The sequence below is a fragment of the Diceros bicornis genome, chromosome 14 (genome assembly GCF_020826845.1).
Source record: "Diceros bicornis minor isolate mBicDic1 chromosome 14, mDicBic1.mat.cur, whole genome shotgun sequence".
Lineage (NCBI taxonomy): Eukaryota > Metazoa > Chordata > Mammalia > Perissodactyla > Rhinocerotidae > Diceros > Diceros bicornis.
This window is the reverse complement of record NC_080753.1, coordinates 55,284,325-55,309,875: the sequence shown is the minus strand read 5'-3', so window position 1 is coordinate 55,309,875 and position 25,551 is coordinate 55,284,325. Positions and strand designations below refer to the sequence as shown.

Genomic DNA, 25,551 nt, shown 5'->3' with positions numbered 1-25,551 from the left:
TGTGAGTCACCAGCTCCTGAATTTCAGGACCTCCATATTTGGGAGCCCGGCAAAAGGCCCGCTATTATTCTAATGGAATCCCCTTGGTTCTGGGGCTGCTGTGGGCTTCAGCCAAGTACTGTGCAGGTCTTAAAAATTAGAAGTGGCCCCGGCCCAGTGGCACAGTGGTTAAGTGCGCGCGCTCCGCTTTGGCGGCCTGGGGTTTGCAGGGTCGGATCCCGGGTGCGCACCAACGCACCACTTGTCAGGCCATGCTGTGGTCGTGTCCCATATAAAGTAGAGGAAGATGGGCATGGATGTTAGCCCAGGGCCAGTCTTCCCCAGCAAAAAAGAGGAGGATTGGCATCGGATGTTAGCTCAGGGTTGACATTCCTCACAAAAAAAAAAAAAGAGAAAAAATGAGAACTGATGATAATGGCTTTGGACTTATGCAGCCTGGTGTTTCAGGGCAAAATAGTACTTAGGTCTCAGCTGTGCGGGGGTGGAGGAAAAAACTGGGGTACACACTGTTGATGGAGTCATCAGATCTGATGGGGGTGAGGTGGGTCTTGGTTCAGTTTAAGACAACAGCGGACATTCAGTTGCCTGGCATCTGTCCCTCCTCTGCTTCTGGGAACCATGTTTTAATTCCTTTGGGGACTCATCTTTCTCTCTTAGTCTCTGGTGCTATGGGTGGACACATGCCCACGGCCCTGCCCCAAAGAGAGTCAATCCTAGGGTCTTTTACAAAAACTATTGAACGAGATGCAGTCAGCTGGATTGCTGAGAGGGGAGGGTATGCGTGTGGGGCTGCTGGGGGCTGTCTTGTTACCATATTGGAAGAGCCAGCCTGAGTGAGCTCAGGGATGGAGAGAGAGACCAAGTCCTGATGAGACTGAGCCCCTATATCCAGCTGTGTCTAAAGCTCTTTTCTGCTACGTGAGCCAATATGCTCCTCGTTTTGTTTTCTTAAGCCATTAGAAGTTAGATTTCCTTTTACTGGCAAGCTAAAGAATTCTGACTAATACAAAGACCTCAGCAAGGCACAATAGGACCACAGCAAAAACCACAAAAATATGTAGAAGACAGGGAGAAGATCTAATCTGTATGCATGCAGCATATTGGACCTGAGGGCTTGTAACATACAGAAGATATGAACACAGAAATGGTTACAAGAGCATTTTAGAGTACTTTGAGTATTTTAAGATATAAAATGATGGCTTTATTCTTTTAAATTCTTCTGGAATTAAAGAATAAAAACAAAGTTAAAAAAAAAAGTAATCTGAATTCTTGCGGTAATATGGCATCATAATAATAATAACAGTAATAAAACTCTCCCAAAGTCAAGAAGTGTGGGTTTTGACCTAGGGCTACCAACTTATCCTGGTCTGTCTAGGGGGATTGTCCCTGTTTTAAAGCTGGAAGTCCTATGTTCCTGGAACTCGGTTAGTCCCAAGCAAACCTGAACGATGGGTAGCACCACATTTTTGGGGAGCTCCAGGCTCTTATAAAGGGCCACAGTGACTACTGCAGAAGGAGAAGGGGCGCTGAGTGACCTCTTCTGCTTCACTCAGAGGAGTTTCTCTTCTATATGTTCAAAAAATCAAAGTCTGCCTAAGATCTGTCAGGGGTAGGGAAACCCGCTCTCTGAAGGACCTTCCTCTAGAATTCCATGATTTATTTTTCTTTATTACAGGGCAAATGGCTCTTATAGATCCATGGTTCCCGCACCTGGCTGATCATAAGAGTCACCCGGGCAACTTTAAAACACTATACGTTCCTGGGTACCACACCTGGAGGTTCCAACTCAGCCAGAATTGGATGGAGCCAAAGGTCTGGATTTTAAAAAATCTTTGCAGGTGACATACGTATAAATTATTCACAAATGTTGGTATGTTAACTATCAATAATAAAATCACTCTCCACACACCTCGCAAATGGCCAAGACACACCAGTGTTCGAGACAGGGTGTTCCAGCACATCTTAAACTCTCCAAGCTCACTGGGCCCCACCTGCAGGGTTTCTGTTTCAGTAAAGCTGATAGGAAGTGGGATAGGAAATTTGCATTTCTAAGATGCTCGCAGGTGGGCATCAGCTGCCTTCAGTAGTGTCGCTGCAGTCCAGAAACTCAGCTGAGTGTCTTGTCTCATCTCTTTAATCTTTGTAATCATCATAAGCATCTCCCTTTCACCTCCCCTAGCATAGTATTCAGTAAATTATTGATCAATAAATGTGTGGATAAATACTTTATTGGCCTCAACGACAGTGACATTTTCACCAACTTTCTAAAGAGTATTATGACCTACACCCCTTAGCATGTAAGGAAGGTTTCTGTTGGTTATCTAAGGAACATTGTCTCCTGGGACCTCAGCGGAGGACAGGGTGGGAACAGCAGGATTTCCCGCTCTCAGCTTTAGTGGCTTTGTGCTGAGTACAATGAAGTGACTGCAGCATTCTGTCCTGGGGCCTCCAGCCAAGCCCACTTTCTCAAAGACTCCATTTTGCTTCTTTGTCACTTTCTAAAGCTGGCAGATTTACTTTCAATCCACCAATTCCTTTCTGGCTTTCTTCAGCTTGTCGTCATATTTAAGTTTTTAAACTGATTTGCTGGGACGTTACCCAAGCCTATTCTGGTTGCTATAACTCTTTATTCCTGTGGGTCAACTTGTCATTATCCCTCTGGAAGCCCAAGAATGACTACTCCAACCTCTACCTAATCGTCCCTGCATCCTTTGGCTTGTGTTTGTTCTCTGTTGGTGCTGGAACAGCTGCGGGCACCTTGGCATCGTGGTCCCCCCTATTAGCACAAGAAATGTTTCTTGGACTACAGAGACCTATGCATAGCCACAACCCAGACCTCAACCCAGACACGCCCCAAACAAAGTTAGAAAGGGAGAGAAAACCACTGACCATTATTAGCCACTAAATAGGGGAGTGCCCTGTCCAAGTTCTGCAGGAACATTCAGATGGTGTTTAAGTGGCTTTGCAACTTTTATGTAACTACTTGAAATAAGAAACAGCATCCATAAAAACACAAATAATAATAATAGAATTTAAAGATTCCGCCTCTTTCTTTTGGGCTCCCGCTACCATGATGCTGTTGCAAACAGACAGTTGGTCAGTTGGCACGCAGTCTCGTTACCCCCTGAGAAAACAAGATGTGTGTCCAAACTGGCAGGGAACAGAGGGCCTTCCCCATTCCTCCTGGAAAGAGGTTTTTGGTTCTGATCAGAAACTATGCTTATGGAGAAATAATCCCTTCTAGATCAGTTCTATAACATCAGCCAAGCTGAAGGACCAAGTCTGTGGCAATGAGAAAAGCAGCCTTCTCTGCTCCTTATCTAGGCAGTCACTGTAGGTCCTGCCACCTGAGGTGACTCTCCAACAGCTAAAGGAGCAATCACTCTGCCATTCAATAACGTCAAGAGTGTTACAGGAGCAATGCCTTTTGCCTGTCGCCATACGTGGCAGAAACGCCTGCCAGTGCAGAGCTGTTCTCTAGAGCAAACTAGTCTGGGAGGCTTGGCTATGTGTGCCCTGGGAGGTTCCAGAACTCTTTTGTGTCATGTTAATGACATTTGTGTTTTGGGAAACACCTCTGAACCTGGCTGATAGGAAAATATTATCTGAGATAATAAATAAAATTGAGAATTTAACAAGTTTTGAATCTCCATTTGGAGAATCAAGTCACTCTAGAGGGAAGCTGGGTATTTTTCTTGTAGGTAGCCCTGTGGGCTTTCAGAAGCGTGGCGGGTGGTGGTGGGCAGGAGGGTGGGAAGAGGGAGGATATGTGACCTGCCTGTCACTCTTAGTAATTGCCTCTTGGCTTGGCATCAGGACATTCACGTTTTTCTGCTTTAGAAAATGTTTGATGGTGGGGGAAGGGTGTTGCAAGGAGAGATTTAGAACAACTGACCATTCATAGAGGCTGAGGAGATTCAAATACTGAGAGGCCAAGTTCACACCATTGGTGGCAACAGAGGTGTGAGAAAGGCAAAAGTGTCTGTGGCTTAATTATGTGTATTACCAGGATGGGGGGAACCTAGGCAACCCTCAAAATTCATCTTTTTGAAAGTGGGTCAGGAACAAATATTTCGTAAGAGACATCTTGAGTTTGAAAAGCTTAGAGAGACTGGAAAAGGCTTCTGTATGTAAGAAGAGAAATTTCCTACCACATGTGTGGGGGAGTCCCCAAGAATCTAAGTCAGATGAGTTACAGGGAGAGAGCTGGCAAGGATCTCACTCCATGAGAGTGGAAGGAGCACAGAGAGGAGGATACGTATTTATCTCTGTGTGGGGAAATTGTTGAAGAAGCAGGCTGAAGCTTTCAATAAAGCCTTCCTGTTTATACTTGAAGGAATCCAGAAGAAAATCGGTCTTTCTTTGACCAGGAGTCTGCAGGGGTCATCTGATGTGTTTGGATTTTTCTAACGAGGAGGATGGAGGAAGCTTTTGCCTAATGGTCTGGCAGCATGAAGACATACCCAACTGGTTTTCGAGAACAATTGCCACCTGTCTGCATTTCACAATAGTCCGTATTGGCTAGTTAATTTTGGTAAATTCACATTAAAGAGATAATTACATACATGCCAGTTCAAAGTTTTCTGTAAGTTTCTCTCATTCTCTGTACAAACTTTACTTTTACCTCATGTCCTTCTGGACGTCTTCCTCCGTGTTGATGGTTAGATGTCATTACAGCAGTTTCTCAAGAGCTGCTTCAACCATTGTTAGGCAGAGTTGAAAATTTTTCTCTCTCATCATATCCCAAACAAATTGCCACATGTTCTTCACCCCAGACTTCAGGGAGATCCATCATATAAGGTTGGCATCCAATCTATTCAACACTGCCTTTGTCATGAAAGATGTTCTCTAGTCGGGCGAGCTTACCGTGTTGCTGTGCCATTTTGTTGCCAGATAGCTATTCCCTTGCGACTTGTCTCATGCCTTTGAAGGACAAACCACATCTTGAAGCAGTGTAATTGAGAGATATGTCTAAAAAATAAGTCTTTATCAAATAATTTTCTGAAATTTCTGCCTGTGTCATGACAGGAGGATGCTGTTCTATCAGCAGAGGTCAGTGTAAAATTCATAATGAAACTGTCTATCATGTGATAGAGAGTTGTCAGTATGTCACAGAGTGGGGAGACGACAGTCCTTTGCAGCTCCAAATTCTGTGGTTCCAGGAGAAGACTCAATCCCTAGTGCCACCCAAAAGGTCTCTCTCTTATTGAAGAAAGACCAAGCAAAAGAAACCTGCCTCTCAGGGTGAAGATGGTGTGACATCCGAGGAAAGGGTTAAAATAAAAAGCTCATCACAGATTGGCAAAATAACAACCAAAGAAGAACACAATCAAGAGTCTGCTAATAATTTAAAGAGAGTTGTAGGGAAGAGGATAAAATGAAATAATTCTCACAGGTAAGAATTGTGTGGTTACTGCCTAGTCAGAGAGGGGCACCGCTGTCTGCCCGCATGGACCTTTCGTGAGAAGCTGACAGATCTTCACATGATCAGAGCACGCAGCAGAGAGAATAGAAAGGCTACACAGCAGAGTTTCCTGTGCAAACTTGAGAGACATGCCAAATCCTACACACTTGTTTGCGTGTCTGCATATGTGGTACTTTTTCTTATTGCCATTCACTTTTGGAGTACTCAAGCTTTATTCCAACAATGACATAGTGGAGGCATAGTCTCCAGAATTAAGCAGCTGATCTGGAAATAAGAAAACAGCCTTTGGCAAACCTGGTTTTGCTGAAAGAAACTTTTGTTCACAGACAGCAGTACCATGTGGTCAGAACTGGAGGAAAGGGGACCCTGGTTAAAGGCTGGCCAAACTCTGGATGGCACTCTCTTTTTAGCCATACACACTAGACGGTTAAGAAATGCTTGCTGACGAAAGAATAAAAAACCTGCCAGTTTTTTTTAAGCAGCTTAGCAGTATAACAACAACAACTATATATATATATATCCATTGATAATTATATATATATATCCATTGATAATTATATATATATCCATTGATAATTATATATATATATCCATTGATAATTATATATATATATATATATATCTCCATATATAACTAATCTAAACATGACCCTAAGGAACAATACCCAACATTATGATGGAAGCTGTATGTGTTTGGAGGAGGGAGAAAGCAATGAGGGCAGGGGTGTTCCAGAAAAGATGTCAAAAGGATGGAATAAGTGAGCTAAACCTGGTACATAGGTGGGAAGGAGAGTCTGGGCAATGGTAAAGGCATGATATTCAAGGAATATTTGGGAGGTTGTGTAGGAAAAAAATAAAGTCTTAATGAATCATACTATGCTGGCATTCTTCCTTTTCATCTCTCTCTTTTTCTCTCTCCCTGTTTTGTGTCTTCTCCTTCTTGCTTCTCCTCTGCATGTCTTAAGCTTTTCAGCAGCACTGTTGGGCCCAGCTACTAGCAACCAGAGCTACACTGAATACTTTGACCTCCATAGTCTATGAGCTTCACTTCTTATTTTTTCTAGATCCCATTATTTACTCTTCAAATTATGATATTAAACAACCCAGTCACATTATTTCTTCACTTTAGCTTCCTTCGCTTGCTTGCTTTTCTCTCTAGAGGGAGAGATTTGTGTGGGTGTCAAAATCTAGATGACTATAGTCATCCAGGTAATACCTACCTACACACTTGCAATATGTCATAAGCCACTAAACCCAAAGGTGAATCTCTTTTATTAAATGGCAATACATTAGGAATTGATGTTAAAGGAAGAGACCTTTATTGACCATTCACCATGTGTAAATTCTATGGTAGGCTCTATGGGGCAGAGAAATGACTAAGAAGTTTACAAAAAGCTTCATTTACTGGAAGAGACAGATGCATAATAACTAACTATGCTAATGTTGAAATAAACTATTGCTCTAAGACTCTTCGTGTCATCATACTGCATGACCATATTGCAATCGCCATTGATAGTACATATTTTTTTAACTTAAAATTCTTTCTTTGCAAAATTTCTCTTATAGAATCTAACTATTGAGGCAAAATGCAAAGGATTCTGCTAACCCTGTCTCATTTCTAAATCTTTTTTTTTTTTAAACTAAAAGATTCTTCTCAGTTGGCTGCAGTCAAGGACTCCATCTCAGTACAGAGATTTCTCTGATTCAGCTGAATTAACTTGTGCCGCAGTTGTCTCCAGCGCATTCACAGCTAGCTGTTGGATGCATCTGCTGCCCCTCCCACTGACACAGCCAAAGGCAAGAAAACCTGGCGAAAGATGACACAGAGGGAATGCTGAGGTTAAAGAGATTGATTAACTGCTTAGTACTGAGATAGGGTGAGCAAGAGAATGTTCTCCATCAGAATTTTTTTAAGCCTAAAAATGATTTACAATTGGATGATTTCAATTATCATGTGAAGATTCACTATCTAGATCTTATAAAAAAAAATTCTTATGGATACATATGCTGAAAAATGAGAGACATCAACAAAGCATGCCTGAGTGAGTAGGAGGGAAAGACTGTGATAAATCCAAAAGATGCTCATTTGGGGCATTAAAGTACTAGACCACGTCTACACTCTAGGAGTAGGTTGAATCAATGAGGGTTCTGCACCACAGTGTGATATTTCTTGTAGCTCAAGGAAACTATATTTTCAAAACAGTCAGCTATACTTAAAGGCTCCATCTGCTGTGAGCCTGAGAAGGGAGGGATCCATTATCTCCATTCCTGATTGAGGTCTAAAGGATACTATTTTGCTTATGCTAGAGTGAAGTGGAGAAATGCATGGATGTATTTTAGTCAGGTAGATGTGAATTCGGATTCCAGGTGGGCTAATCTTGGCTCTGTAGTCATTCTAAACCTCAGTAATCTTTTTTCCATTTAGTAGTAATGGCTAAAAAAATTTTTAGGGTTTCCCAAGTGTAAGGCACTGTTGTAAGCAATGGATATATATTACTTCATCTAATTTCACAATAATCCAATGAGGTGATGCGCAGAAAAGAGTTAACATGGCAGGTGTGGAGCTGACGCCCTTAGGCCTGCTTGCAAGCTTGGCCTTTGGTTGGCCTCTGGGAACGTGGATTTCAGGAGGGCTCACGCCATTCCTCGATAGGAGTCACTTTCTGCACCTAACTGTGCAAACAATGTGGTTTATGCTGAACATCTGCTCTGCTGGAAGTCTGGAATTTTGGTTTGTGCCAGAGAGAAAGTGCCTAAGTGCCAGGCCCTCCATCAAAATGCCAGCACTGAGTTTCTAATGAGCTTCCCTGGTGGACTCCGTCTCCCACCCGCCAGAACTCCTTGCTGGGGGGATGAAGCATTCCTATGTGACTCCACTGGGAGAGGATTCTTGGTAGCTTGGGCCTGGTCTCCTCTGGACTTCACCTCATGTATTTTCCCTTTGATGATTTCGATTTGTATTCATTTGATGTAACAGATCTTGGCTGTGGGCATGACTATATCCTGAGGCCTGTGTGTCCTCCTTGTGAGTCACTGAACCTGAGAGTGGTCTTGGAGATCCCCGACACAGGAGCGTGACATTGTTATTATCTCAGTTTTAAAGGTGAGGAAGCTGATTCATGGAGAGGTTAATAACTATCTGAAGGTCACATATCAGACACTTGGCACAACTAGGATTTGAACCAAGGCAGGCTGGCTCCAGAGCCCTTGCTTCTAATCCCTATGGTTAGAAGATTATCTGGAGAGGCTTTAAAGTTATCATAATACCTCATATCATACCTCCCTCATTGGGCAATTGTGAATCAAGGGAGGTGTGTTTGCTCAGAACATACTAAGTGCTCAAGGGGGCCAGTCGACGGCACAAATGGTTAAGTGCGCGCGTACCGCTGCAGTGGCCCGGGTTCGGATCCCGGGCGTGCACTGATGCCCACTTGTCAAGCCATGCTGTGGCAGCATCTCATATAAAGTGGAGTGAGATGGGCATGGATGTTAGCCCAGGGCCAGTCTTCCTCAGCAAAAAGAGGAGGATTGGTAGATGTTAGCTCAGGGCTGATCTTCCTCACAAAAAATGAAAAAAGAAGAAGAACATACTAAGTGCTCAATAAAACTCTATGCTCCTATTATTATGCACCAGCCTTCTATCTCTTCCACCTATAAACCAGAAACTCTAGCATACATTTTCCACAGCCCAATAACAAATAGAATGTCTCCAAGGAATTGAAACATCTGTGAGGAGAGAAAAGGGAGGGGAATAGTATAGAACTCATCCTTTTTATTTTAACAATAATATCCATTACAATACTTTTTCTTTACAAGCCTAATGGAGCCTCTACGATTCCCCTGCTCTTTCCTCACCTCTTCAATGGTCTTGTGTCCAGCTTGCAGGGACGGGACACTGTGGTGACAGAGATGAAGTTAGTACAGCCGCCTGGGTGTTTAGAAGAAATCAGGCAGAAGTAGGAGGTGGGTGGACAGTTTTGGCTGAGCCCTGTTCATCATGGAAACCATATTTTCTACCACCAGTCCCTCAAATGGGACTGTCTTACAACAGAATATTTAACATTCTGTTTGCTGAAATTATTTCTCAATCACTCTCACCCCTTCCTACCTTTGAAGCCTTCTAGTTAATGCAGAAACATCCCGTTTCTTTCTCTTGAGGAAACTAAATGACCCCAGCATTCCACAGACCTATTCTTGCACTGCTTTTGAAGAAAAACAGCTCTTCCTGCTAAATGTGTGTTTGCCACATGTCATAGCAAACATATGGCAGGTGGCCACGTTGCCTTCGTTGGTAGATCAAGATGTCCTACTTAGAGCTGAGTTGGCTAAAGCACAGTACATCTATGTGGTGGGATTTGGAAGGTAGAAGAAGCTGTCCCTGATTTAAAACCTCATCTTCTCCCTCTACTCCCCCAAATCCACTTTACTAGAGAAGCAAACATCTTATTTCATAATAAGAAATATGGCTTAAAATGTAGATAGCAGGTGAGTAGTGGCTTGGCATCACATCAGTTGCAGTCAATGAGACCAAATCCTTCCCTACAAGCACGTTTAGATAGAGTAAAATTGGAAGAAGCCTATGGATATTAGGTGCTTAAAAAGAGGACTTGTTCATAACAAATGCCAAAAAAAGGAAATGGGATTTAGGAAGAAAAACTGGTGGCATTGAAGGGTCACTTCACATGTGTGGCAGATTTTTCCATGGGAAGTCTTGGTCCTTGATGGTCAGCACTTTAAAAGTAATATAGGAGAAGTGAAAATAAAAACAAAAACCTCCTATCTTGAAATAAAATGCATTTTAATCTAAGGAAAATCAATGTCTTCACAGCAAAGACATCTGCACTGTAAGAGTCCACCCCAAGGAGTTGCCTTTTCATTGGAAGAATGTCTTTAAGCAAATGACTTAGTCAAAAGACCCAGGTTTCAGTTCTAGTTGTGTCATCTGATCGGTTGCTCAACTTGACGCGTTACCTCATCTAGTCCACCTTAGTCTCCTCAGTTTCATTATCTGTAGAGTGGGGAATATAATAATATTCCTTGGACCATTGTGAACATTAAATATGATGATGTGGGTCAATGTGCTGATGGAATTATAAATTAGTACCTAAATATTAGCTATGAATATTTTGATCCAGTGATGTTAACTAGCACCAAGATTGAAGAGAAAAATCAAATATAAAATAAAAACCTTGTTTTCACAGTATTGGACATTAAGAAAAGAGAGTTAGGGCCAGCCCGGCAGCGTAGCGGTTAAGTGCGCGCGCTCCGCTTCTACGGCCTGGGGTTCACAGGTTCGGATCCCAGGCACGCACCAATGCACTGCTTGTGAAGCCCCTGCTGTGGCAGCATCCCATATAAAACAGAGGAAGATGGGCACGGATGTTAGTCCAGGGCCAATCTTCCTCAGCCAAAAGAGGAGGATTGGCATAGATGTTAGCTCAGAGCTAGTCTTCCTCACAATAAATAAATAAATAAATAAATAAACAAATAAATAAATAAAAGGAGGGTTACCTCAAGAGGAGAGCCTCATAGAGCTGAATTACAAATGGAAAGGATATTGCAGTAAAGTCACTATATGACCGGTCAAAATATTATACTGTCCTCATTGTAGCAGCCTTAATCCTGCCTCTTGGGTTTGTCTGGTTAAAATCATACACAGTGGTCTAAAAATGCAATGGGCATCAATTAAGATTTAGGTCAGAGCCTCTGAAGTAGCCAGTGATTTAGTTTCTGGGATTAAGGAAGACAAAGTCTTATCGATGGATGGATAAGAATAACATTCCTTTCTATTGTGATCATCCTACATCAAGGAAGTGTTTGAAATCTAGGCAGCGTAGTGTGATGTGCCTGCTAAAGTTATTATCTGGTTGAACTTTTGAAAAATACAGCAGCACAAATGTGTTTTATAAATCTTTACTGTTGGTAACAATCTTGGAGAAAGTAAATTAGACTCATCTCCCAATGCAGTTCACTCTAAAATGAATCATTATTCTAAAGGATTCATCATGCCTGTTGGATTCAGATCCATCAGCTTGGAGTTCCCTCCCCATCATGTCATTCAAACATCCTTTGCTTTCTTTGCAACTGTTACAGACTGTGATTAGATTTAGAGTAAGCTGCAATTAGCAAGTCTCTCAGCTTCTCTTACAAGGAACTTATTTTTCAGTGGCAATTTTCATAATGGTTCCTGTCTGATTTTTAACTCTTCCCTGGAGACCAAACTCCCCAGCTCAATCGTTGACAATGCGATGCTAAGAGTGAATGATACCTTTTTGGACCAACTAATTACTATCATTTCTTAAATTTAGCTATTAGCTGTTTCGGCACTTTCCACACAGCACCCCTTACAAACAAATCTTGCAGAGCTGTGAAACGTCTGGCCTTCCTGTCTGAATTCTCAGAGGTTTAGAAGACTAGAGGTCAGTTCTCACAGGGACTCTTCAGTTGGTCAGGGGTAGTAAGCAAAAGCCTTAGTGTTTCTGGGACCTACTTGCATTTATTTTACTGGGCAAAGGTGTTAAGGTGTTTGCCAAGGTTGCCCAACTCAATGACCAAGGGGCTGCTTGGAGCTGACTGATCAACCTGACAGCTGCTTCTCCTCCCTCTCCGGGCCTGCGGGTCGTTTGCAAGTTGAGAAGGAGAGATGGGGATGGAGGATGATCAGAAATCCAAACAGGTAGAGCAAGGTGTTAAACGTAAAAGGCAAAACAATGACAATGTATTTAACTTACAGATAAAATAAGCATAATTTATCGACTCTACTTATTCCTGTAATTTCTCATTAACACAGAAAATCAAGAGATGTCTATATTTTAAAGGTAATACGATGATTTTTTTTCCTGTTTATTAATGAGTCACACTGAGGTAACTACTATAACACTTGAGTACATTACAAATCAACACGCAATGAAACAAATGATCCCAATAATTTTCTGACTTTAAACCCACTTGAAAAATGTTCCACGATGGAGGGACTGTGGTCCTGTTCCCCACAGTGCCCTGCACACTGTAGAGACTCCATAAATACTTGTTGACCAGCGAGTGGTACACGGTTGGTCTACATGATAGCAAACGATATCCTCCTATATTTCATTTTAATACTTGTACCTACGTGCTCTTGTTTACCACCTAGGTAATGAAATATCATTTTGACTTTCTGTACAGAGGTGGAGCTGAATTTAATTGGATCGTTCCATTCATCCTAGAAGCCTTTGGGGTTATTTTTATTTTATTTGGGGTTATTTTATTCCATGCTCTTCTCTTCTGGAATTCTTTTCTTGTCAAACTCTACTCATTCTTGAGGCTCCTTCACTTTTATGAAATCTTATTCTCTCTCCTCCTTTTCCTCCTACTAGCTAATATGTATCAAACATTTAATATGTCAGATAGTGCATTAGGTACTTTGTGTATATTGACTCACAGAATACTCAAAACCACATATTGACTCATAAAACCTTCAAAACTACCCAGTGGGGTAGAACTGTTATTACGTCCCTTCTCAGATGAGAAACTGAGAAACAGAAAGGTAAAGTAAACTGCTCAAGAGCACACAGCAGGTGGGTGGTGGAGGTGGGATTCGAACCCAGGCAGTTCGCTCCACAGCTGCCCTTTTAAGCCCGCCACCAGCCACTCCAGCCCTCTTGGATCTGCCCATTTCCTGAACTCTGATGATCACTGTTTCTTTTTACAAGGAGATAGAGAATAATGATCATTTTATTAAAAATGGGCTTATGCTATATGTTCTATTGTATTTGTTGCTGTGAATTTCGTTCACATCTTTTCATGTCTTTGTGTATAGATCAGCTTGATTCTTTTTTAACAGTAGCATCGTACTATCCCAAAGTGTGGATTGCCAATTTACAATAAGGGCGCCACTGATGGACATTTGGATTGTGTTCACGTTTTCCATATCATGCACAATTGCATTTCAAATTGTCTCAAAAGAAAGAAACCCAAGCTAGGTTGAACTCAAATAGAGAGAATTTGGGCCAAGTATCTCTTCTATGCTATTAAGAAATAAAGCAGAGAGAAAATATGACATAGAAGAGATCAATACTTCTCTTACTGGGTATTCAAAGTATATTATTGTTGAGGATGTTAATTGATGTATGTAAAAAATCTTTTCCCTACGCAACACTTTAACTACGAAATAGACACATTTCACTGCTAAATCATCCTGGCAGGAACCCAGGAGGGCTAATCCCTGAATCACAGGCCTGCTTAGAGTAAGACATTACACAAAAGCATTACTGAAGTTTTCCTATGGCTGAAGCAAGCAGGTAGCAACATTTTCTCTAAAACATATTCGGGCCACAAATATTCTTTGCTCTACTATATTAAGTTAACTCTGTTTTTCAATCAGGTTGTTACTCAAATATTGAAGCAGCTGAAGCAAGCAGGTAGCAACATTTTCTCTAAAACATATTCGGGCCACAAATATTCTTTGCTCTACTATATTAAGTTAACTCTGTTTTTCAATCAGGTTGTTACTCAAATATTGAAGCAGATCCAAACTTGCTTTCCTGAGGAAGAGTCTGTCTTTGCCTGCAGTATGTGCAGCCTGAGAGGGCAGGCGTCTCGCTTTCACAGTGTACTGCCAGGCCTGCTGCCCACTCGTCTGGTGTGCAAGAGGACGGCTTCCACTTCTGCCCTCCCGTGACCCGCTCTCCAGTCAAAGGGATCCACTCATCAGGTCCCCTGAAGTGCACGGTGCACGGCTGTCCTCCTTCTCTCCTCAGGCCGCCTTTTCTTGTCTTCACAACCTCTTCCTGCTTTTCTATCTTTTGTGTTCTATGAAGACCATCTCGGACCTCACCCCTCCTGCACAGGCTTCATGGCTTACACGGCTCTTCTTCCCTTGCACAGTAGCACTCATCTCTAACACTCACTTGGTGATTTACACACTTATTCATTCACTCATTCATTCATTCAACAGATATTTATTGTGCACCAAGTGCCAGAGATACAACAGTGAACACAACAAAGTGCTGCACCCACGGAGCTGGCTTTCCAGGGGAGGGAACAGACAATAAGCAAATACAGGTATTTACTCTATCAGGTGGTGAGAAGTGCAGGTAACAGAGTGGGTGTGTGAGGCAGGGATGCGGCTATTTTATACAGCACGGCAAGGGCGGGCTGCAGGATAAGGTGATATGTGACCTGACTGCTGAATGAGGAAGAGGAGGAGCCTTGCAGGTATCTCCTGGAAGGTCCTTCCCATGCAAAGACCTGAGTTGGGCACCTGCTTGGCCTTTTGGGGGAACATCAAGGAGGCCATTTAGCTACTTCTTCTTCTTTCTTTTTTTTTGCTTGAGGAAGATTAGCCCTGAACTAACATCTGTGCCAATCTTTCTCTATTGTCTTTCTTTCTTTTTTTTTTTTTTTGTGAGGAAGATCAGCCCTGAGCTAACATCCATGCTAATCCTCTTTTTGCTGAGGAAGACCGGCTCTGAGCTAACATCTATTGCCAATCCTCCTCCTTTTTTTCCCCCAAAGCCCCAGTAGATAGTTGTGTGTCATAGTTGCACATCCTTCTAGTTGCTGTGTGTGGGACGCGGCCTCGGCATGGCTGGAGAAGCGGTGCGTCGGTGTGCGCCCGGCATCCGAACCCGGGCCGCCAGTAGCAGAGCGTGCGCACTCAACGGCTAAGCCACGGGGCCAGCCCTCTATTTTCTATATGAGATGCCACCACAGCATAACTGACGTGTGGTGTAGGTCTGCACCTGGGATCTGAATCCGTGAACCTGGGCGGCTGAAGCGGTGTGCACTAAACTTAACCACTACACCATGGGGCCAGCCCCTAAATGTGATTTTTGTTTTGCAAACATATGCTTTCTCCTCAACACAAATGTAAGCTTTTTGGGGGGGGGCTCTGCGTTGGAGATAAGAGGTGATAAATTGTGATGATGCTTTCTTTAGTAAAACTCCACTCTTTGAGGTACACTGAGCTGTAGTACACATCCTGGTGCCCTCTCCAGTCCTTACCTAAGGCTGATTGGATTACTACCCCTAGCTTGTGGGCGCTCAAATATTCTCATAAAATGCTGATATTCTGAGAGTATAAGAACACGAACTAATGCCTTTGCTTCTAATGCCTGCCCTTGCTTCAGACAAAAAACAAAAACACAATGAAAAAATAGGCCAATAAACAACTTAAACCAGCCAAAGAAACAAATAAACAACATTGAGTAGTCCTAAGTCTTTCTAAATCAATCTTTCTAAAATCATAACACCTTAATTAAATGGTTCTTTTATCTGTCTTGCCATAAAAATAAAGAAATTATGAAAAAAATTAAGTAACTATGTACAAAATACCCTGGTCATTTTATTTTAAATGCAATTGTATGCAATTTATTAATCCTCACTGTCACATATGACTGATTTATATGTGTTTTTGAAAGCTGTGTAATAGATAGCATGTTGTGTGTAATTGTTGAAATGTGTTTATGGTTGTCAAGTAACTTACATCTGAGGTCCCTTGTTGACCAGAAAATCCATGAAGACACAACCTCGCTGTATCCCGATACCATATTATAAGGGAAATTGGATTTGATTGACTTGAGTTGTATGTGCAGTGCTCACTGAAGGCACGAAACCTACTCCAAGTGTTTTTAATTACTTGGGCACACACGAGCGCCTTGAGGATGGGGCCTTTATCTGCTTTGCTTCACTACAGCGTCCCCAACACCCAGCACAATGCCCAGCCCCTAGTGGGCCCTTAAAAAATGTTGAATAAGCCACTACTAACTTATTTTCTGAATTGAGATATGGTATCTGTGATGGCTAATATTATGAATCAACTTGCCTAGGCCAAGATACCTGCATATTTGGTCAAATATTATTTTAGATGTTGCTGTGAAGTTATTTTTTCGATAAGATTAACATTTAAGTCAGTAGACTCTGAGTGAAGCAGATAACCCTCCATAATGTGGGCGGGCCTCATTTAACCATTTGAAGGCCTTAAGAGAAAAAAACTGACTTCCCCTGAGCAAGAATTCTGCCGGCAGACTGCCTTTGCACTCAACTGCAACATCAACTTTTCTCTGGATCTCCAGTCTTCCAGCCTACTCTGCAGATTTTGAACTTGCTAGTTTCTGTAAACGCATGAGACAATTCCTTAAAATAAATCTCTCCCCCTATATACATACATGTAGACATCCTATCAATTCTATTCCTCTGAAGAACCCTGATTAATACAGTATCTCTTAGTCATCTACTCTCTCAATGAATTAGTCAATATATGTCATTTACCAAGAATCATTCTTATCCACCAAGACCCCACAGCTACTAAAGCCAGACCAGGGACACAACCCCTGACACTAGCTATTGACCTCAACTTCTCCACTCCTGTGGAGGGACAGAGAGTGTTACCTCTTCAACGTTTCATTTCTCCTGTGATGCAAAGCACCTGCGTATTTTCTCTCTAGAGAAACAGGTGCTAAGAGAATATTGTACTGGCTAAAGCCATGTTGTGATGGAGTGATGTGGGGCACCAACTTACTACTGTGCTTTTAGGGGAAAATACTTCCCATGGTGATGCTGAGCCGCTGACAGTATCACTTCCTCTAAATATTTCCACTCTTTATGAGTGAAGCTGTGGGTGGGGAATTTCAGAGTCATGGAAACTAGTCAAAGGTTACGAAAGGGTCACGGACACATTTGATGACTGTATGGTAGCTAATTAGTCCCATCTACTGTAAGGAAAAGATGAATCTAAAAATACATCAGTGGGAGCCTCAAGTTGGGCATTTGGTGCTCTTCAGGATATAGCAGAGTGATTAGTGCTCACGGCACCCATCTGCTGATCTGGGGGAGGATGCTTTTGCAAAGTAAGTACTCACGGAGATGCTTCCCCTGAGGGTTTCTGTGGTAGGGGAAGTGGACTGTGACAGTGAAAGCCTTCCTTCATGTGTCCACGCTCAGCACAACTATACATCCGGGAGTATTGTTTATCTCGGGGAGTCACTTATCCCTTCCTTCCCTCCCTTTAAGGCCTCTTCCCAGCTTTGATGTCTTTTTCCTTCTGGCTCTCAGGTCCCTAATTCATTCACCTCTTATCCCCAGTTAAAACCTGTTTCTAACATGAGGCAAAGCTTCACGTCTCTGCTGGTAGTATTTTGTGCAAGAGAGAGGGAGAAATTGAGGGGTCATTGTGCCTTCCTGAAATTATACTCTGAGCCTTCACCTTTGGCAATTACCTAGCACTGTCAATTGATAGAAATGATAGATTGTCATATGTCTACAAAAGAGAATGCTATACAGCCATGAAAATGAATCAACACCTATTTGCATCGACATGGTAACCCTCAAAAACAATATTGAGCCAAAGAGCCAGTGGTGGGAGAATATGTATGTTATGATTATGTTTGTTTAAAGTTTCCAAACAGGCAAAAATAAACTACATATACACATAAATTAATTCACATATAAATAATTTTATATATAAATTGCATACATACATATGCATATATATATACATATAGGAAGAAGGACCTGGCCACCCACTTCCAAAAAAAATTGGCCATAAAAACTCTGTGAATAGTAATGGAGCATTGTCTGATACAGCACAGGAAGGTGAAGGGATGGCATAAAAAGATCAGGCAGGGTTCCACTCTGCTGTACACTGGGTGGCTAGATGGCACTAACCACAAAGACGTACAAGGCCAATCTAAAAAGAAAAGTAGGAGAATGTGACTAACATAAAATTTAAGACAGCACTTCCCTTTGTGGGGGGCATGGGTGGAGATGGATACAATGAGTTAGGGGCACGCAGCAGGCTTCAAGGGTGGGTAAGGGGGGCAGTAGGTAAATGTGTTTGTTTTGTTACCTCTATTATTATTTAGAATGTACATGTACACTATATATACCTCTTTGTAGTATGAAATGTTTCACAATATTTAAAAGATTTCCTAAAGTGAAAATTATCTAGATTATTAACCCTTACTTATCACCTTCCTTGGAAAGCAGAGGGAGGTCCTTGGGGAAGAATAGCTGCTTATAAAAATTAAATAGATAGTTTATTGAGTTATAGACCTCTGTAAACCAAAGCTTTTAATCTGAAGCGAATGTGAAAAGGAATGTGGGTGCACTGACACCTCCACCTATCACCTCATTTCACCATTGCTGAGTTATGTCTGAACCCCCAGGTTTCTTCCTTAGGGCAGAACTCCCACAGAATGGAGCCTTGTGGTGTGTCAGTTTCCAGTAGTCTTGACCATCACTGGCTGGATATTTGGGAGCCTTTGTGGGAAGTGTGAAGCTCTTTATTTGGATGGCCAAAAAAGCCTGCAGCAAATGAGGGTGGCTTGGACACCCCCGTCTAGGCTGTTCGCGCCTTTCCTGGCCCTGCGTGCACACTGGGCAGGCATGGGGTGGAACCAGACACAGCGTGCCCTTGAGGGCTCCTGCTCTAGCCGAGCTCTGCCCAGTCGTCTCTCACTCAAATCCCACCTTCCAGAGTTTGCCATATCACATGTGCTACCAGTACGATTAGTTACACGATTTCTTCTTTAAATTGACTCACTTTTCTTTTTCACTTAAAGTCATTTATATTAAAAAATAAGTTTATATCAATATACCAAATAAAAAACCAGTGCTATTGTGGCTAACAGAAGGTAATCATGAAAAACAAAGGCAGAAAAACAAAACCATGCTATTAAAATTTAGCTAGCCACCGTTGCCTTCTGATGGCTTTTAGTCCAGGTCCATTTTCTCTTTGTTAACAAGGTAAACGGGGGGACAGCCTGCTGGTGTTGCGGTTAAGTTCTCGTGTTCTGCTTCAGCGGCCTGAGGTTCGCCGGTTTGGATCCTGGGTGCTGACCCACGCACCGCTCATCAAGCCATGCTGAGGCAGCATCCCACATACAGCAACTAGAAGGATGTACAACTATGACACACAACTATGTACTGGGGCTTTGGGGAGAAAAAGTTGAAAAAAGGAGAAAGATTGGCAACAGATGTTAGCTCAGGGCCAATCTTCCTCAAAAAAATAATAATAAAAAAAAAGGTAAGTGGGGGGCCAGTCCCGTGGCCTAGTGGTTAAGTTCAGCGGGCTCCATTTTGGCCACCTTGGCCCAGTTCCCAGGCGCAGACCGGTGCCACTCACAGTTGGCCATGTTGTGGTGGCGAACCATGTACAAAATGGAGGATGATTGGCACAGATGTTAGCTCAGGGAGAATCTTCCTGAGCAAAAAAAAGGAAAAAAGGTAATGGCCAGTGGTTAGAGGATATTAAGATCAGGCCAAAATCAGAGGATCAAAAAAGTGAAAATGGAAATGTTTTCTCTCTATGACAAAGTCTAGTGACTCAGTGTGATTTAATGCCACATCCGTGTATCGTGTACCATGTAAAATTATCATACTGTATCCCACCGCACTTTGGAAATTTTGATCAAATGAGTTGTAGGGAGACAGATAAGCAGAGAGTGGGGGGCTTGTAGTAGGACATATCTTCTTGCAGTGCAGTTTCGCACAGGACATGTTAAGCATAAAGGAGCTCTCCCTGAGGTAGTATCTGGGTCCTTTCTCCAACCGGCATCTCAGAAGGGGATGAGGAGGACCTTCCCTCATATGACCCTTGAATGGATATGAGGGATATCGAATCGCAGACGTCTAAGATCAAATGGACCTCATCCTTGGAGGACAGAGGATGAAAGCACTAGAGTATCCCCAGCACCATGTCACAGGTGGCCTTAGGGCCCCCAGAAGCAGACCCTGACACAGGCCTCAAGTGCATGTAGTTTATGAAAAGATCCCAGAACACTTTGATGGGAGGGGGATGATGAAAAGGGAAGAGAGGAAAGCCATAAAGGGCACATTATCAAGCCAGCCACCACCTTGGGCAACTGGGGCATAAGCCCACGTGGAAACTTTGGGAAAAGATAAAAGACCCATCTTAGAGTTTTTCCACTCACACCTGAGGGAGCTGGCATATTTATAGCCCATTGGAGAGCTAGTTCCTGGGCATTTTCATTTGCCTTTGGGCAATTACAGTGGCCCTAGCCGGCTTGGAGAAAGCTGTTAGGTCATAAGATAAAGATTCAGGCTATTAGAAGTCAGCCCAGTCCTGACGAGGCCTGAAGGATGTTGGTAGGACACTGACTGTTTCTGTTACACTCCTCCTCTGCTAAATACTTAAGAAATTTGTTATCACATCTAATCCTTACCACAAGGTAGCTATTTCCCCTTATTTACATATAGAGGAAGAGGTACCGGGTGTTACGTCATTTGACCAAAGTCAGACAGCCTGTGTTCTGCAAGACCTCTGGTTACACCTTCCTGGTCTTCTTCTTCTTCTCTCTTTTTCAGTATGGAGTTGAAATTCACATAACATAAATTAGCCATTTCAAAGAGAACAATTCAGTGACATTTAGTATATTCACAACGCTGTGTGATGACCACCTCTATCTAGCTCCAAAACATTTTTACCACCCCAAAAGGAAACCCCGTACCCATTAAACAGTTGCTCCCCATTTTCCCCTACCACCAGCCCCTGCTAACCACCAGTCTGTGTTCTGTCTCTATTGATTTACCTGTTCTGGATATTTCATATAAATAGAATCACATACTTTTTGTTCCTGTCTTTTTACACTTAGCACAATGTTTTTGAGACTTATCCATGTTGGAGCATGTATCGGTACTACATTCTTTTTTGTGACTGAATAATATTCCATTGTATGCACATACCACAATTTGTTTATCCATTCTTCTGTTGATGGACATTTAAGCTGTTTCCACTTTTTGGCTATTGTGAATAGTACTGCTATGAAAATGCACGTATATGTACATATTGGAGTCCCTGTTTTCAATTCTTTTGGATATATAACTAGGAGTAGAATTGCTGGGTCATATGGTAATTTTATTTTTAACTTTTCAAGAAGCCATCCTAGTCTTCTTGGAGAGCTCCTTCTCCTCCTCTTCATATATAAGTGTTAGAATTTCTTGAGGTTCAACCCTAAGCCACCCTCCTCTTTTCTTATTTGATACTCTCAAGTATGTATCATCCATACCCCTGGCTTCAGTTACCATCTATATGACAAGCATCCCCCAGATCTCTGCTCTGAGCTCTATCCAGATGTTGATCAATGACAACTGCCTGGCTAATGTCTGCCTTTGCATGTCTGCTAGGCCTTCCAAAATCATCAGCTCCAGAACTGAACTAACCCTGGGCCTGGTCTCCACCAGCGTTTCCAGTCTCTGTGACCAGCAAGCAGCATCAATATCCATTTGGATGCCGAAACCAGGAAACAGGATCATCTTTGACACTTCCCCCTCGTTTTCCTTTCCTGTCCACCACCAAGTCCTGTTGATTTTCCTTTCTAAATGGCTCTTTAATTTGTCTAATTCTATCTCCACTCCTACCACCCTTGTCTTGTCTGTACTCCCACAGACATCCTTGCCTGGCTGACTTCATCAACCTAACTAGTCTCCCTGTCTGTAGGCGTGCCTCCTCCCATCCATTCTCCACATTGTATCAAAAGGGATTCCTTAACATGAAAGGGGTAATAGGGCATGTGTGTACAGCGGTAATTAGTCTTTGGGTGGTGAACATGACGTAGTCTACACAGAAATTGAAATATAATGATGTATATCTGAAATTTATATAATGTTATAAACCAATGTTACCTCAATAAAAAAAAAAATGCAGATCAGTTCACAACACCCCTACCTTCTCCAACACTTTTAGAATAAGCAGCATCTTTAACCTGGTCCCTCAGGCTCACCTTGAGCCACCCCCCTCTTCCCTCTGGCCATACTGGCTATAATTTTGCAGGACAATTCTGTGGCCTTCCACCTCGGGGTGTGGTATAGGCTGTTCCCTTTGCCTTGTGAACTCCTACACCTCTTTCAGTTCTCATATCTGCCTTCCTTATGGAAACCTCCCTGACTCCCAGATGAGATCAGGTTCCCCCGCGACACGTTCTGGTCCTCATCATATTTATGTAATCATTAACGTCTGCCTCTCCCTTCAACCGTAAGCTTTTTGGGGGCAGGGCAACGTCAGTTTTGCTCCATCTTATGTAAGTTTTGACTTAAAAGTGGCTGCCACGCAGTGAATACTCACTAGATAGTTGTTAAATAAATGAACTAATTAATGAGAAATGGTGGAGCTCTAACTCAAAACTGATTTCATATTCTTTCCTTTCCACAGCTCCACTTTGCCCCGTTCTTAGAACAGGAATGTCCTTGAAAATAACCCAACTCAGGAGGAAACAGAAACAAGGAGGAAAACCGCTTGGCTGGTTCCCAGGGTTCTGTCAAGGACAATTGCTCTTCACACCCACTTCTGGATGGGAAACTAGCTTCCCCACTAAGGGAAAGGACAGGCTCCTCAAGCAGGAGTTAAAAAGCCTGGGGCACCCACTCTCCCCTCTCATCACCAGCACAGGGAAAAGCCTGCTCGCCCATCTCCACCAGCTTTAAACAACAGAAAACCCTTTTAGAATGACTCTCCCTCTTTCAAGTTGTATGTGTTCTTCATTTTGAAGTAATTTCAGCAAGATAAAAGAGTTGCCTCAAATCCCTTGTGGGAAAAAGGCAATTGAATGAATGAATGAGTTAAACGAATTAATAAATATAGAGAAAAGGAAGGATGGAGCTGTTGCGGTGGCCCAATGTGGACAGGCAGAGCACAGTGTAATCTGTCCCCAGCCCCTTAGAGATGATGCTAATGACCAGCTCTCTGCAGAGCTGGGACACACACTGAAGCCAGTTCTCAATCGCTGCTTCTTGCCCCTCAGGAGTCATTCCCAGAGTGGCTGAAAATGATATTATCAATGACTCTAATCTACCATCAAGTGTGAGTGGCAGCCCACACTTTAAAGTACTGAAAGAGTTGAGGAGAGTAAAAGCTCAGCTTAGCACAGGAGAACTCTCTGATGATGGTAGGAATTGGGGAGGAGCCTCTACTCTACACACCAGGAAGCACTACCCAGGATGATTTTAAAAATAGAATCAGAGGCCAGTCCCCTGGCTTAGCGGTTAAGTGCATGTGCTCCGCTACTGGCGGCCCGGGGTCGGATCCCGGGCGCACATCAACGCACCGCTTCTCCGGCCATGCTGAGGCTGCGTCCCACATACAGCAACTGGAAGGATGTGTAACTATGACATACAACTATCTATTGGGGTTTTGGGGGGAAAAAAAAAGGAGGAGGATTGGCAACAGATGTTAGCTCAGAGCCGGTCTTCCTCAGCAAAAAGAGGAGGATTAGCACGGATGTTAGCTCAGGGCTGATCTTCCTCACAAAAAAAAAAAAAAAAAAATAGAATCAGGTAGGTTTTAAGTTGCCTTAAAGCCAGTACCTCCAGGTTAACTTGAATGAGGTCTAGAGCCATCCTTCCTCCTTTGGGGCATGTTAAGTCCCTCCCAGCTTCGGTTAAGGGGTGTTAACAGTGGGGAATACCACCAGATGTCTGACACCAACTCAGGAAGTCCGAGTCTGAGTGAGTCTCCCCTGTTCCTCCCCTCAGGCCACAGCAAGTGTCTGAGAACTCACCCAGGGCAGCACCACTGTTGGTGGATCATCTGGTATCCCTGGCGTTCTTGCCCTCTCTCCGAGTGGGCAGGCAGGAGGTGGCAGCTCAGTCCTGCCCCACGATTAGGCTTCTTTCCTGCTGCAGTCTCCGGGCTTGCTTCTAAAGGCAGCTGTAAGCATTTCCCCACTGAGCAACCACACGTAGAATGTGAGAGGCGTAGGTATGTGTGTGTTTTTCCTTCCGGTTGCTCTGAAGTGATGTTGTCTCAGTTCATTTCCTCTCTGTGTTCTCTGTCAGACCTCCTGACACACTGCGGATATCTGCAGTTTAGGGGCAGGTAAGAAATATAGTTCTACTCTGCACCATTTCCTAATTTGAGAAAGATAGGTGATCTGCACATTATTATTGCAATGAAATTCTGTGCAATGTACTTCCTTAGTGGTTTAAGCTCCTTTCTAGGCTGCATTGAGGCAAAAATTTAGGCTATTTTAGGCCAACCAAGTCAGGATTTTGTGGTTTTATGGACTCAATATGTTCCAAAGAGTTTCACTGTAAATTGACATGAAACATTCTTTCATTTGACAAGTATTTATTGAGCCTGTACTGTGACAAGCGCCCTGCTAGGGGGTAACTACCCACGTGGAAAATTCCTGTGTACAATGTGGTGTGGAAGCTCAGATTTGAGTATGTGGAAGGGAACTAGAAAGTTACTTAGCCTCACAGCCCTAGTCTTCTTCTAGCTGTGCTTTTGAGTAGCAAACAAGTGGATATACTCTGAGGCCAATACCCAGGTGTGAATTATGGCTCTACCTTTCAAATAAATGCTTTTGATCTTTCTGTGCCTCAGCTTCCTCATCTGTAAAATGGGAATAACCATAGGATTATTGTGAGAATTAAGTGAGTTAGTGTATGAAAACACCCAGAGAGTGCCTGGGACAAATAAATAAGCAGTATACAAGAGTTTGCTATTATTATTAGTGGCAAATTATGCTATTATAAGCTCAATCATTTCCTTTTTTCCTTCTTTTCTCCACTTCTCACCTCGTGCCTAGGAAATGACTGGGGGACATAGAGGGTTGAAGAGAGGGGAGATAGTTTGAATAGGTGATACTCCCCAAATGATCCAGTGGTGCTTGATGCTTCTGCTCCATCACCAAGACAAGGAAAGGACTGTTGTTGGCCCCCTCTCGTCTTCACACTCTGCTCATGTTGTGTGTTGCACTCTCGTGACTTTTGCTGTTTTGTTTTAATTTCCCATAACACTTCTCTGAAATTCAGATCCATGTCATTTATTTTTAAATGTTGAGCTGGCCTGAATCATATTGAAGAATACTCGGCCCTTTAGCAGATGCCACATTTAAACAAAGAAGCGAACACACGGCTCAATGCCTTGTGCAACTGGGGCTTATAAATACATCAATAACAAGAGCATCTGTATAAATCATCACACATAGTCACATCTATAAGTGTAATTAGCAATGTTCATGGTGAAAATATCATCATAGTACTCTGTCGTTTTTCTTTTTCTCCCCTTTCCTTAAAACACCACTCTTGGGGACATGCTATATTTCAATAATTGTTTCAGATTGGAAGTAGAATTATCCTATTTCCAAGTTTTTATTTTATAGTGCAGAGTATTCATCGTAAATCAA

The 25,551-nt window shown here is 42.7% G+C and overlaps 1 protein-coding gene across 1 annotated transcript in view; it reads right to left on the bottom strand.

Annotated features, from left to right (window-relative positions):
* Positions 1-24,090, bottom strand: part of NEDD9 (neural precursor cell expressed, developmentally down-regulated 9) — a 175,177-nt gene extending 151,087 nt beyond the window's left edge. Inside the window, exon 1 of the mRNA XM_058555265.1 lies at positions 23,920-24,090. The gene's annotated coding sequence lies outside the window, so the exon portion shown is untranslated. The remainder of the gene's footprint in view (positions 1-23,919) is intronic.
* Between the last annotated feature and the right edge of the window lie 1,461 nt (positions 24,091-25,551).